This window comes from Macrobrachium nipponense, chromosome 6 (genome assembly GCF_015104395.2).
Source record: "Macrobrachium nipponense isolate FS-2020 chromosome 6, ASM1510439v2, whole genome shotgun sequence".
In the NCBI taxonomy this organism is placed as follows: domain Eukaryota; kingdom Metazoa; phylum Arthropoda; class Malacostraca; order Decapoda; family Palaemonidae; genus Macrobrachium; species Macrobrachium nipponense.
In genome coordinates, this window is record NC_061108.1 from 69,741,741 (window position 1) to 69,756,740 (window position 15,000).

General features: G+C 37.1%; 1 protein-coding gene across 1 annotated transcript in view; it reads right to left on the minus strand.

The window, feature by feature from the left end:
- The window catches only part of LOC135216711 (uncharacterized), a 153,124-nt gene that overhangs the window by 102,324 nt on the left and 35,800 nt on the right, over positions 1–15,000 (minus strand). The window lies entirely within an intron of this gene.

Consider the following 15,000-nt stretch of genomic DNA (forward strand, 5'->3'; position numbering starts at 1 on the left):
ATCTAGAGAAAAAAAAAACACTACCATTATGACTGTCATTTTATGTGTGCAAGATATCGGAGACACAGCTGATATCATGATTTGTTTAAACTCTTATTTCGAAGTTCTCAAGATATAATTAAACTGAACCTGACTGGGCTGACGATGAAGAAAGGTCTCTTGAAATTACATTTTTCCACCAAAGGACGATGTCATAATCTCATTTCAAAACGAAAATCTATATGTACAAGGTAAACTATTAATAGAATTATTTGCATGTTATGTTCGTTTGTTTCTAGTAAGATCTTTCGTTTTGTATTAGACGACTATTACCAATTTTCAGGTCAGTGCGTCGTATTTTAAATAATGATAACTTTATTTCACGTTTTCCATATCGTAGATTTCCAAAGTAGTGGTAAAGATGCTGACAGTATTCTTAAAATAAGTACTCTCTCTCTCTCTCTCTCTCTCTCTCTCTCTCTCTCTCTCTCTCTCTCTCCCTCTCTCTCTCCTCTCTCTCTCCTCTCTCTCCTCTCTCTCTCTCTCTCTCTCTGTACACACGCATATTACTATATGAAATGACGCAAGTGGCCTGTCATCCCCCACCACCTCTCCTTGAATTCAGTTTCCTTTAGGGTGTGACCAGACAAGGGATCTGAAATGAAGCTTGCTAACTCAATTGATGGGGTTCACCTCCGAAATTTAGTCGAGGGTCAACACAATGTAGAGATTAAATGATTGGGACGATGAAAGTTTCAAAGAAAGACAAGTATCGCGTAACTAGTTAGCCCTCTTAAGCCGGAGCCCTAAAAATCAAAACGTCTCCCGTATGCCGGGCCTGGTTTGGAGTGAGCGCGGAAGTGGATAATTTTTTCAAAAAATTACAGCGCGCGTACTTTTGAAGATTAAGAGTTCATTTTTGGCTCCTTTTTTTGTCATTGCCTGAAGTTTAGAATGCAACCATCAGAAATGAAAAATAATATCATTATCATATGTAAATAATGCGATATATGGTAGCGAAAAAAAAAAATTCATACATAATTGTATTCAATCACGCTGTGCAGAAAACGGTCAAAGCTAACCAGTTACTTTTTTTTGCGTTATATTGTACACTAAATTGCAATCATTTTGATATATAATACATTGTAAAACAATAAAAGTAACACCGGAAAAATATTATCACAAAATGATGTACGAATTCGTAACGCGCGGACGCAGCAAATATTTTTTTTTTCAAAAATTCACACCGTAATTCTAATAATGTTCTAAGAGACTTCCAATTTTTTTCAAAATTAAGACAAATGATTGAATATTACGATACTGTAAGAGTTAGATTAGAATTGCAGATTTCGACCATTTCGGACGAGTTAAATTTGACCGAATGTCGAAATTTTAATATATATATTTTTTCATATGCACATATTTCGAAGATGGAAAAAGCTACAACCTTCAATTATTTTTTATTGTATTCTTCATGAATTTGCGCACATTTTGATATATGAAACTCTATAAAAAGGCTAATATGAAAAGGAGCAAATATTAGGATAATGCCATGTACGTATTTCGGAGACTTGCGGCCGCGAATCGGCGCGCGGAGTGAAGGTAAATATATTTTTCAAAAATTCACCATAAATCACAATATTGTTTTAGAGACTTCAAATTTGTTTCAAAATGAAGAAACATGACGGAATATTACTAGGCCGTAAGAGTTTTAGCTTACAATTGCGTTTTTCAACTATTTCGGTAGAGTCAAATTTGACCGAACGTGGTTTTTTTTTCTATTTATCGTGATTTATATGCAAATATTTCGAAAAAAGAGAAAAGCTACAACCTTCAATCATTTTTAGTTGTATTCTACATGAAATTGCGCACATTTTCATATATAAAACTTTATGAAACAGCTAATTTTAAATGGTGCAAACATTTCGACAATCGCACAAAAAAATTCTGATTTTTTTCGGAAGAGTTACCGCGCGAACGTAATTTTTTTTTTTTCATAAATTCACCATAAATCAAAATATTGTGCTAGAGACTTCCAAGTCGTTGCAAAATGAAGGTAAATGATTGAATATTACTAGAATATAAGAGTTTTAGCTTACAATTGCGTTTTTCGACCATTTCGGTAGAGTCAAAGCTGACCGAAAGTTGAAATTTTTGCACTTAACGTTATTTATATAAAATATTTCAAAACTGATCAAAACTGTAAAAGCTACAACCATGGGTTGTCTTTTGTTGTATTGTGCATGAAATTGCGCACATTTCCATATATAAAACTTTATGTAACGGCAAATTTAAAAGGGTGCAAACATTAGGACAATCGCACGAAAAAATTTATCGGAAGAGTTATCGCACGAACGTAAGGAAAAAGTTTTTTCATAAATTCACCATAAATCGAAATATTGTGCTAGAGACGTCCAATTTGTTGCAAAATGAAGGCAAATGATTGAATATTACTATAATATAAGAATTTTAGCTTACAATTGCGTTCTCGACCATTTCTGTAGAGTCAAAGTTGACCGAAGGTTGAAATTTTTGCACTTATCGTTATTTATATGAAAATATTTCAAAATTGATAAAAGCTACAATCATGAATATTTTTTAGTTGTATTGTGCATGAAATTGCGCACATTTTCATATATAATACTTCATGTAAAGGATAATTTAAAATGGTGCAATAATTATGTCAAAGTGACGAAATAATTTCCGAGATGTGTCACTGATACTTTTTAGTGCGATAAGAAAGAAATTCGCGCTTGCTTGCCTGCGTAGCGATTGTAAACAAAACAACGCCTTGATCCGTGAACTCCCAGCATCCCCCAAGGCGCGTGATACAAAAGTTTTCGGCTGGTAGGCCTATAAGTATTTTCCGCGAATTTTTAAAAAAAACTTTTTTGAGCCGACGTATGATACGTCCAATCGGCATACGGGAGACATTTTGACTCGACGTTTAATACGTCCCAATCGGCGTAAGAGATACTGAGTCGTAGTGCAACAACTCAGTTCAAGCTCCTTCTGAGTATAAATTTGCTAACATCTTGAAAAGTCCGGTTTTTTCGCCAGGGATCGTTAGATTTGTACTCTGAAAGGCTGGGTGCCAATATGAACGTGTTTAGAAGGATTTTGAAATGCAGAGCTAGAGCTTTATTTGTAGGCTGCTGTCGTTGGTAGGTAATCCGGTGCGGGTTTATTGCAGTCCTCAAAGGGAATCGTATGTATATAACATATCTACTTAATTTATTTTATAGATATCTGGATAATAAATATCAGGATGAACACAAGGATTACAATTTTTTTTGTGTGTATATCAAGAATGGAAGAGCAGACTACGTTCACCAGTGTTATTCTATTATTTCCAAGCCTGACATTTCCTCCGTAATGTTGCTTAAAAGATTTTGTGTGTGCTGCAATATGTAATATTTTGTATTTGTTTATAAGTCTTTCAAGAATAGTTAGTTAGTTATTAACTTTGTTGAGAAAGATAATTCGTTAGAAATTATTTAGTCTCTTTTATGCAAAATATATGCATCGAGTTAGACATTGAGAAAATAGATTTCACTTCAAGTTACAAGAAAGGAATATATTGTGGATTGCATCATTTGTAGAAATTAAGAACGAACGATTATGTTGCATAAATTGAAGATTCTCTCTAGCTTGTGAAGTCTGCGTGTAGTGTAGTTGAATTGCAATATTTTTTCTAGCATTTGAATTCAACCGACATCTGACTGCCATCGATTGGAAGCGATTCGGAGGGTACGGCAGGTCGTTGGCCTTGGAAGCAGACTTCCAGTTCTAGTGACAAATTCACCGACTAACAAAAGGATGTAGACATAGTCTGTAGCTGCTTCATAAAAGTCACGCTAATTTATCACGCGACTTTATGCGTCATTTAGCACAAAAAGAAACGAGTAAGAAATGCGCCGACGTTTGTTTGGAGCAATCGAGCATCTGTACAGGGTGTATGTATAATCAAGGCCACCGAAAATAGATCTGTCTCTCAGTGGTCTCGATATAATGCTGTATGAGCCGCGACCCATGAAATTTTCAGCCACGGCCTGCTGGTGGTCTGTCCTATAGCGTTGCTAGTCGCACAATCATGGCTAACTTTAACGTTAAATAAAATATATATAAAAACTACTGAGGCTAGAGGGCTGCAATTTGGTATGTTTGATGATTGGAGGGTGGATGATCAACATAATAATTTGCAGCCCTTAAGCCTCGGTAGTTTTTAAGATATGAGGGAGGACAGAAAGAGTGTGGACAGACAGACAAAGTCACCTACATAGATTTCTCTTACAGGAAACTAAAAAAAAAAAGTCCACCATTAAGGTACTAGTTTGTGGAAACTGCTCTCTTTCACATTGCTGTAATAACTATTCTTAAAACTGAAATGCACAAGGACTTCACTTCTCTCTCTCTCTCTCTCTCTCTCTCTCTCTCTCTCTCTCTCTCTCTCTCTCTCTCTCTCTCGTAATAGCGTGTGTAGCTTCACAACTGGACGACCCGTATTCAAATCTCGAACTGAGCGAGAAGGCACTGATAGGCTTTTCCCAGAATATCCAGTGGGACTCTGTCTATCTAAACAGTAAATGAGTTACCGGTTTGTAACATTATTGTTGTTGAGGATCGTAGCTGGGGTAGGAGAGAAGAGCAATACAATAGACTTGTGTGTTCATTTTTATTCCGCATATTTCAACGAGGAAAACCTCTTCCACGCAAATTCACCCTCCAAGATTAGATGTATTATACAATATAAGAATATTTTGCAATCTTTGAAATCATGTTCATTGTTTAATCTCAACTGTGAAGGGTAAACTGTGGATAAAATTCGTCTCTCTATTGACTAGTCTCACATATCCTTTCTGGGTAATCTAATAATTTGTTTCCCGTGACTACCCAAGAAATTGATTTCAGGTTATGTCCCTCAGAGATGCTCATCCTGCCTGGGGTAGGCAAAGCTGGCAGAGGAGGAAGGCCAAAATAGAAAGCGATTCCTGCATGCAGTAACCTACCCATGTGACCAGTGCCATCTTGAACACCTGGACCAGATAACCTCACATCCCGCGTGCACGACCCCATTGAGAACGTGGTCCACGCCGCTATACAACGCCATCTACAATGAGCATAAGCATAATCCCGATGTTATAAAAGGGTATCTCAAGGACGAACCATCCTCAGAAGATGTTGGTAACTTGTCCAAGACAAATGAGTCCTTTGCTGCCTCGAGCTGCCATTTGCTGTCCCCCACGTGGCCATCCAGAACATCAGCTACTTTCGTAGTGAATCCCTATAACACTACCCTCCATCACTGGTACCCCTGAAGGCGAAGAATCCGTGAAGGTTCTTATGTCAGTCATGTCCATATTATTCTTTAACGCCTTTATTTCGTTTTTCATAGCGCAATTTACCACAGTGAGACCTGTATCTTGTTTTATTAATAGTAAGTGTGTAATGTAAGTGCCTTATCCAGCGTTGATGGAATCGAGTTGCCTGGTACCTTCTGTGAATTCCTTGATTCCTTCCCTTTGAAATTCTTCAGAGAATTATCCAATTTGTAAATCTTATTATATGGTGGGACCCAGTTTACCTGTCTTATCTATGCTTCCATTCTTTTGATATGCGTGTTTTTCTAATATGAATATAACTAATTAAGTGAAGCCTAAGTGTTTACATTTTAGTTTCCCCCCTTGAAGAATGCCATCAGCCGAAATCTTTTCATATGGTTTACCTGAACTCATTTATTAATGTCAGATTTCACCATTCTCGCCGCAAGTTACCGTAGCCTTCAGCAGCGTAAACCATATTTATATATATACACACATACAGTTTAAACAAATACAAATACAGGGAGGGGCTGAACGCCAAATACAAGTTAAGGGAAAAATTGTATGGATACTTCGAGAGTTCAATTTACAGGGAAAAGTATTTACACCTTAACATTACTCTATTGATTTCAAGACGCCAATAAGGATGCTAATGACCTTCACACATGATTAATTGCTGGGAGCAATGAGCACGTTCCAGGACATGTGAGATGATTCTCAACAGAGCAGAAGGACAGGGAAAAATCCACTTTCACAGCAGGAATTTGCAGTAGACCTGCAATACAAACATCATATAAATACGTGTGCGGGGGTTGGTTTGGATATGAGCTTAACATAAATTGTAAGATTCCTCAGAGGGCAAAGAAAGATTGAATTACTGCTCAACTCGTTACTGTCCTGAAAAGGGAAGGATTTTAATACAGCCACCTTTCTAAGGAACCAGAGCTCTTAACCGAAGAATCTTTCTAAGGGAAACACAGCTGAGGGGATGAATAAATCACTATGGAGGGTCGCACAAGCACTGATAATAGAAGAAAATTAAACATAAATAGATTGCCACCGCTCTTTCGCACATTGCCTTTCTCCTGTAGGTGAAGGAAGTCGACCTCTTCAAGGCGTTGATAGGCATGGCTTATCACGTGGTGGCCCACAACCACTTGAGTTCAATCGTGCAGCCAGGTGAATGCCCACACAGCCAGGGGGGTTAGTTTATCAGGTGTGAAATGACTCAAAATGGGGTTTGGGAGAAAAAGAGGACTTTCTTTCCTGCGTCACCCCCTTTTAATGCCTGCAACTAGCGACAGAGGGCAGCATAGGCGAAAGAAACAAAAGAACCATGAAATGCATCAGTGAGAGAAAAAGAAAAAATCAGAGGCATGTGCTTTTTACTATTATTTTACATGGAGGAACAAAAAGGGACTCATAATATATATATATATATATATATATATATATATATATATATATATATATATAATATATATATATTCGATGCATAACTGAATCAAGGAAATTTGGAATGTGATGAATATATACATAAAGCAAAAACCATGAAAGAAAGGGAAGCAATATAGTACCCCTGCAAGGCCTTTTGACTTCTTGTCCTTTACTAGTCAGACTGATATAAATATGAAATTAAGTTTACAAAGAAAGCTCGCATAAATGAAAGATAGGGATTATGAAGGAAAATATGTATCTGAAATCCAACGCACCTGGAGAATTACTAGACCTACTCAAAACAGTGGTACAATTTAAGAGGTTTACAAAAGATTGTTTTTGTTTGTATGGTGTTTTTACGTTGCATGGAACCAGTGGTTACTCAGCAACAGGACCAACGGCTATACGTGACTTCCGAACCACGTCGAGAGTGAACTTCTATCACTAGAAATACACATCTCTCACACTTCAATCGAATGCCCGATAATCGAACTCGCGGCCACCGAGGTGGTACACCATACCGACCACGCCACTGAGGCACTTTACAAGAGATTAAGTCCATCTGCTTGGAAGCAGGGGCAAGACAATTAAAAGATTATACAGGGTGGTGACTGACCTCAAAAAATGTTGTATAAATACGATTCATTGAATCTTCTTTTGCTAAATTATATAAAAAAAAAATGTTCTCCCCTCCAAAGTGAAAATTTTTATAAATTACATATCAGCCATACAGATACAAAGAAATGTAAATACTATGTAATTAAGTCAGTGATTTTAGCCTTAAGGTCATTCTTAAACATTTGACTTATACAAGGGTCCAAATAATACAAGCCCAAGCAAAGGTTAAAATTACAATTGGGAGTGAGTTGTAAAATTGCGGATTCTAAAAGATTTTGTGAAAAGATATCTTTTGATCTAATGATTACTGAACTGTCAGTCCAATTTATCCTGTGACTGTTTTGACCTAAATGAATAAATATTGCATTGGATGTTTTCCCAGTTTTTACAGAATACTTATGTTGTTTAATTCTTCCTTCTCAATCCTTGCTAGATTGGCCGATATAAAAAGAGGGGCATTCCAAACATGGAATTTTATATAATATGTTGTTGCTTTCCTTGGGGCTATTTCTTATTGGCATTCCTTTAAGTGTGTTATTATTGGTGAAAACAACGTTGTCCATAAAACATTTTGTGGGCTTTATTACAGCAAACATCTAATGTATGGAAGGATAACATAAATCTATCCCTATTTTTCTTATGTATTTGATTTCTTGATCCAAATATTGGGGCCTGAAAATGTGCAATGCTCATAAAAACACAGAAGAAAAATTTATATTATGATATCAAGATGGTGACCTGAATAAAAATTTAATGCCCACGGCAACTTAGTACAACAAACCACTCTGAATGTAAGGTTGGAAGATCCCTTAGTTGGCCTTACCTCGTCCTCCCATCTGCCGTGAATATGTGGAAACAAGCTCTCAACCTGGGGTGAGGAGGAATCGGTGTCTAAGCCTAGTTTTCTTTCTGGGCTGCGTCTAAATTGTCTCCAAGACTTGCTCTCCTGCTGCAGCTGAGTCTTCCCTGAACATGGCAGGCTCATTACAAAGGAAATTGGAAAGGAAGGGATGTTTGGTATTTCCTAATAATAAGAAGCATGTAGGACTTACCTCACCCAAAAATATTAAAACCCTTAACAACACAAAGTCCTTTGTTTGTCTCTTAAATTTAAGAGGCTAAACCAAAAGTTTCACCAAATCATATCTCCTCCTGTAGAGGGCATGAAGCAAATCATGTTAAATCATGGCAGACATTTTGTCAAAGAACTGCAGAAGTCTGAGAGTTAAAGCCAGACGACTTATGGGTATATTTCGTGATCATAATCTAGGAATTGTGTGCTTACGCGAAACCAAAGCATGCAATAATTTTTTCAAGCCTGCTCTGAATTGTGCAAATTTTTACCTTAATCCTATTACAGAGTGTGCTCATGCTGTCTGAAACTTGAGTACTTATTTGCAAGCTGTGTTTGTTATTGTTATTTCAAATAAAGAAATGACCATTTTCTCTGTCCCATCTTCCCAGGCGTGGCTTCAATGAGCGCTATTCAGATTTTGATAACCCAGCTTTCCTGTCCATTTCTACCTCTTGGCAATTTCAGTGCCCATAATAGAAGGAAAAATAGATGAATATATTCACAAGAACCAGGTGATTTTGTACAATTATGGATAAATGATCTTTCATAACACTCATGCTAATCGCTTTTCTGCCATAGGCTTAAGATTATTCTCTTTTATCATTGAAAATAACCTTGCAGAATGGAAGGTTGAGGAGGCACGCTGGAGCAAAGGGTGCCATCATGGATAGAGATTCTGAATCTTTCATTTCATTCATTGAAACTTGTAATTTTTCCTATTGAAACAGCAGTGAAAAGTGCTTATGATGCTGCGCTGAAAACTTAAAGGGACTCTTAACAGAAAAGCAGTTCCGTGGCACCACAAAGCGTGTAGTATTTTCTGAAATAGTCACTACAAAATACTACATGACGTACAAAAGCGGTGCTTTTCTCAAAGAAAGGGGATTTATAAACATTCCCTTGCCAAACAGTAAAATTATTTTTCAAAGTCTAAGAGAGTTATGACTGTGCCACAAATTACTTCTAAGACTTCATGATACTGTGTCCGGTGATCCCTCTGAAGTTGCCGAGAAAGTAGGCTAGTATTTTTAATCATATCGAGCTAAGTAAGTTACTCTACTTAGTTTTGAGAAATTTTTGAATTTCATATAACTTTAGTTCTTACCTCTAATAACAGTGAGATAATGTGAAGTTTTCCCTAAAAGAATTTAGAGATGTTTTCAGCTGTCACTGCCCCTAAGTTTTCCCTTAAAGAATTAAGAGTTGTTGTTTTCAGTTGTCACTGCCCGTAGGGTAGAGGAGTATTACATGAGATGCTAAAAAACCCACAGACAATACTAGCTGAGAGCTGGAAATTGCCATCATCATTCCGTTTAAGGATTCCATAGAATCCACCAGCAACAGACCAGTTTCTCTAACCAGTTATACCAGTATGCTCATGGAAAACGTTATTAACACAGGATAGTTTGGCATTCGGTAATGAATTATCAATGAACTAAGTAGGGAGGAGATGGGTCAACAGTCTTTGGTTGAATTGTATCTATCTTATTAATCCCTCCCTCAACATTTGAAAAGAAGTGTATTTAGTAAGTCAAGATCATCTTAGCCTTTCCAATTACATTAAATGACTAAGTGGCAAAAGATCGAGGAAGTTAACCGTTTGCTGTGCCCAAAATCCTTCTAAAAGAAGAGGTTCACTCTAATTTTCATATACATAACATTGTTTATAAAGGTCATGTGGTGCTAATTAAAGATAGTTCCAATTCAGAGAATGTTGTTGGATGTATTACAATCCTTAAGGGAGTATCACATGTAACTAAGTTACCTGTCTGTGTCTGTATTTACAACACATTGTCTGTATATCAAATGTAGCATAAACAAAAGTCTAGTCTGTATCTGGATGCTCTGAACTGGTATTGGTAGTATAACCTCTAACAGGGTGAAAAAAAAAAACTACCTCACCACCATTGCCCCGTTCTTCATTGCACCATGCAAGGCCGCCACTGCCTCAAGATGCTGGACCATCAAGAGATTTGATTACCGTTGGTTATTTAAGTAATTTTTGATGATACTGAAATCTCTTTTTTCTAGGTAGTGAATACCACGTATTCTCGTTTAGAACAAGACAACACTGTTTATGGGTGATAAGTTTATGGAATTCTCCACTGAATTTGCCTTCAACATATACTACATACAATAGATACCACCAATTATGGTCGTATCATCCTTCTTCCAAATTCATAAAGGCAAAGGTTCAAATTCAGGTAAGGGGAGGAAGACTTATCTTGTATAATTCCCTTTGGGTGTAGGTTATTCCTGAAGTTAAGGGAATTCGATAATAGAGGTCAATTGTGGTACAATATTTCATAGGGCAAAAGTTCCATGTGTAAACTTGACCAACACTATAATAATATTACCACAATGAAATACACGGGAATTGAATCTCAATGCTAAACTTATATTCCATTTTTCACTAAGAACCTATTTGCGCAACAAATGGTGTGTATGTGCAGTAGGAGGTGCAGTCTGCGGCAATATCGCAACTATTTATTTAAAACCTAAAGAAATGCTGCGAAATTTCATCTTAACGCTGCATATGGTGCAGAAAGGGAGAGGACTGTATGCACTATGATAATACAACACCTTTTAAACTAAAACTAGAAAAAACATTTCAGTGGCGACCTTATTTAATTAAGCACTAAGTTCTATATCTGTTGGGTTTATAAACCCGAGACGAAATATGTAGATACATAGAAAATATGCAAAAAAAATTATAGTATTAATTACAGTATAAACTAAAACTTGAAAAAGTGGCACTAAAAATTTCATTTCTCAACCCTGACCTTAACATTCCATTATGCACTACCAATACCTCTGGTTTTGGGTTCCTATCCCGGGGGCAAATAATGAAGAGATGCAGTACAAGGTGTATATTATGCTAATATCGCAGTTATGAAACTAAAATAACAGCATATTCTTAATGCTGAGCTTATTATTCCATTATCTCAAAGGCTACTATAGCCTACCATTTAGTACGGACACGGATGCGACGCCGAAGCCGAAGCGGACATGGAAACACACAAGTGCAGGAGAGCCAACGGTGAAAATTCCATACGTCGATGTTTCTTGAAGAAGAGAGAGAGAGAGAGAGAGAGAGAGAGAGAGAGAGAGAGAGAGATCCATCGGTGTAGACTGTAACTCTTAGCAATAAAATCAATTTGATTTCCTTAGGGACCATCGTACTACTATAACTTCTTTAGTTATATTTCTGTTTTTCGTCTGATAAAAATGGATCATAGTTCATATTTAAAGGCAACATCTCATAACTGCGAATAGGACTTCGTTCCTGCGAGATTATTAGTCGTCCAACAATACAATGTCAGAAAAAATATTCAAACGAAATCTTACACCGTACCAGGAATATCTTTTATTTCTCCTCTCTCTCTCTCTCTCTCTCTCTCTCTCTCTCTCTCTCTCTCTCTCTCTCTAGAGTCAGTAAACCAAAGAAACAAAATGTGTTGAATAATCACCATAGGCACAACTGATCTGGCGTAAACATCTGAATCAATGATAAGAAACAAGACAAAAATGCAGCCTTTTCAATTCTCAATGATAAAAACCCGATCAACGATCAAAAGTTTTGTGACAGAGCTTCATCGTACCCAGAACGCCTTCGTGAAAGAGCGGGTTACTTGAGATGCATCCTGTTAATACGACACCCGGTGATCCTTAGTGGTTGACTTGAGTCACATTCAATCAGTCATTAACCTGAAGAGCAATACATTGCAACCATCAGCACAAAGTTGTATCTGTAAAAAGCCTCTTCTAATGATGACTTATATTGTCTATTTATCACATTATTATCAGTCATGGGAAGGCTTTCATTCAATTTCAATCTTCTCTCCTCATGTACTGAAGTATCTCTCCCTCTGACGCCAGTGGCACATAGTTCTTACCCAAGCAGGTATGGGTCTTCAAATCCTTCTCGTGTCTACAGGAGCCCAGCTGATATTAGATGTTACCATTCTCCCAGCCCCAAGGGTTGTGCAAAGGACACGTACAAGCCCTCCCCATCTTTTATCATTATCTCTTCATATGAAACATCCGTAATTTCACGCGTATCTTTTCTGTATCCTGCCATCTCACTCCTAATATTACTAATTATACCTTTATTTTTAAATAGAGAAAATTTATCAGATAAATATTTTCATTGTCATACCACGATTCCAGTTCGTATAGGAATTCAGATTGTACCAAACTTTTTCATTATAATTTAACTTCCATTGTTTAATTTGTCTCTTTAAATCTTTAACTAAATTCGAACTCCAGTGAAACTGTATTGGTAGTCATTGTTGCCAAATATCTGACATATTCAACCTGATTAATTGATTAATTCTTCATCCATCTTATGTGATGTTGTACAATTGTGTAAACTCAGTCTTCATTACTTCTGCCCTTTCTTAGAATCATTTTATGTACCGCGCCTCTGGAAATGTCACACATTTTATCAAACAAGCTTTGCAAGTCTTGTGGAGTTTGCCAATCAAAACAGCATCATCTGCATATTCCAGTTCTGTTAGATTAAAGCTTTCTTCCATTCCCGACCACTTTTTTTCCATTATAAAATCTCTGAGTGGGGCAGACAGCAAAGGTGAAATAACATTCCCCTGTAACACTCAACCTTTTACTGGAACTCATTTCACAAGTGCCCTTGAACTTTAACTTTGCAGCTACTGCATTCTTGGATGATTTCAATTAGTTTCACGTATCTCATGGCAATGGCATAGTGATGTAAGACCTTCCTCAGGTTTGTGTACCCTGTCTTACGTTTAATTATATATATATATATATATATATATATATATATATATATATATATATATATATACGTGACTATTTGAAAGATTTGTTGAATAGAGAGGAAAATTTAATGACTGGAATGTTCAAAAATGTAAATGTTTAGGGCTCACTGAAGAAAATAAGGTAATTCAGCTACTGAAAGCCATTAGAAGTTGACTGAATTGCATGTGACATGCTAAGCCACAGTGTGATATTGTGACTGCATGTTTGAATAGTGTTGCTGTAGGATATCTGGATGAATAGGTTTTCAAGGCATGGTCGAGGGGGATAAGTTCTACTGTAAAAAGGCAAAGGGAAGATACTGACACTACGGAAGATACTGACAGTTGAACACAGTGAGTTTAGACAAGGTAGAAGGTGAGTGGATTTGGAGCAGAAATAAATGGACATAGTTACTTTGGACACGTTCGATTATGAGAATTTTTTTAATTTTATTTCAGTGGTTATTTCTCTTGACATTTTAAAATAAAATATTTATTCTTCCATCATTCTGAACTAGTTGGTCACTCCTGTTGTTCCGTTTCTCTCCTGCCTCGCCCAGTTTATGTCGGATTGGTACTTAAGTTTAGGCTCTCACCGGATTGTGGCACTTAGGTGAACTGTAGATTTTTCTATGTCTGGACGCGCCACTAGGGTGAGTGCGGTTATAGGAGGGAAGGATAGGCTGGTCAGAAACGAGCAGCGTCTTGTGCAGGAGAGAGAAAGAGAGGTTAAAGGGCTCTTCTTCAGACTTGGGGATATTTGTTCTTTAACTTCTTCGTATACTTCTTACTGATCAGTCCTCTAGGTGTGGCTGCAACCCATTTGCCACTGACTACTGTTTTTTGATAGCTGATGTTCACGAATTTCTCTTAGGGCTATATGAAGGTATCTGAGGGAGGGGCCTAAGGTAGATCAAGTTTTCCATTGGTGAGGCCATCCATATCCATGGAGGAGAACCTAAGGTAGAGCCAATGTCCCATTGTTCAAGACCTCTCAACCAATACCCGTAAGGTACCCTACAGGAAGGACCTTTCTTCACCTCATTGTTGTAATCATAGATGTTGGAAGGTGTGTGAGAGTGGCAGAATGTTCATTTTATTGCTTTGTGGGTAACAGATGCATTCCATTTTAGTTTTCTGTAAAAGAAAACTATTGAGGTGGCTTTGTCTGCCTGTCCACATTTTTCTGTCCGCCTTCAGATCTTAAAAGCTACCGAGGCTAGAGGACTGCAAATTGGTATGTTGATCAACTACCCTCCAATCATCAAACACACCAAATTGCAACCCTCTAGCCTCAGTAGTTTTGATTTTATTTATGTTGATCATCCACCCTCCAATCATCAAACACAACAAATTGCATCCCTCTAGGCTCAGTAGTTGCTGTTACATTTTAGGCTTAAGTTAGACATGATCGTGCTTCTGGCAACAATATAGGAGAGGCCACCATATGGCTATGGTTAAAGTTTCATCACCCGTGGCACATACAGCATTCTACCGAGACTACCGAAAGAGATCTATTTTCGGTGGCCTTGATTAAATGCTGCAGAGGCTGTACAGAAAACTCGATTGCACCGAAGAAACTTCGGCGCATTTTTTACTTGTTACTTGTTAATTATGGTTAATGCGTCGATACGTGAATGTATATTCTTTTTCCTTAACGATACGTGATGATTTTTTTCCTTCACTGAACTGGAAATCCTACTTTTTCTTTAAAGTTTTAGTAAACGAATCTCCTTCATCTATCAAGTAAATTTTTGGGGTAAAGATATCACAAATTTTCTCGTGGACA